Raw genomic sequence first — 547 nt, forward strand, 5'->3', positions numbered from 1 at the left:
GCGAAACGATGGCCACACCACGCCCAGCCTTCAGCCCACGACTTCCAGCACCTATCAGAATACCTTCAAAGGGAGAAAAGAAATAAAATATGAGAGAGAGATTTTGGATAAACGTCGGCAAGTATCCACTTTCTCCGACGAACCCTCAAACCACCCTCAAACCGATACCAAACGACCTGTTACCACCACGAGAAGGATCCCTAATGAAAGCACAATAACTCAAGGTGCGTTTTGTGCTTTTTCGTAAGCGCCGTCGTCGATAACCGAGGTCAAAAAGTTGGGTTTTCCTAATCGTTATTAGATCTGTGGTTTTAGGAAATTTTAGGCCGCAAAACTCCCAGAAAAGAAAGAAGGACGACAAATAAAGAGGAAAAGGAAGAAAGAGGACCGAAATCGGCAACAGAAACACCGCGGGAAGGAGAGAGAAAACTCGTCGAAAAATTGGCCAAAGTCGGGTAAGGAAGACGAGATCCATAGATCCGAGTCAACCCGAACCCAAGACTCGAGAGAGCCAGCCCATTCTTTCCCTCGACCTCTGCCTTCAGCC

The sequence above is a fragment of the Cucurbita pepo genome, unplaced genomic scaffold (genome assembly GCF_002806865.2).
Source record: "Cucurbita pepo subsp. pepo cultivar mu-cu-16 unplaced genomic scaffold, ASM280686v2 Cp4.1_scaffold000428, whole genome shotgun sequence".
NCBI lineage: Eukaryota > Viridiplantae > Streptophyta > Magnoliopsida > Cucurbitales > Cucurbitaceae > Cucurbita > Cucurbita pepo.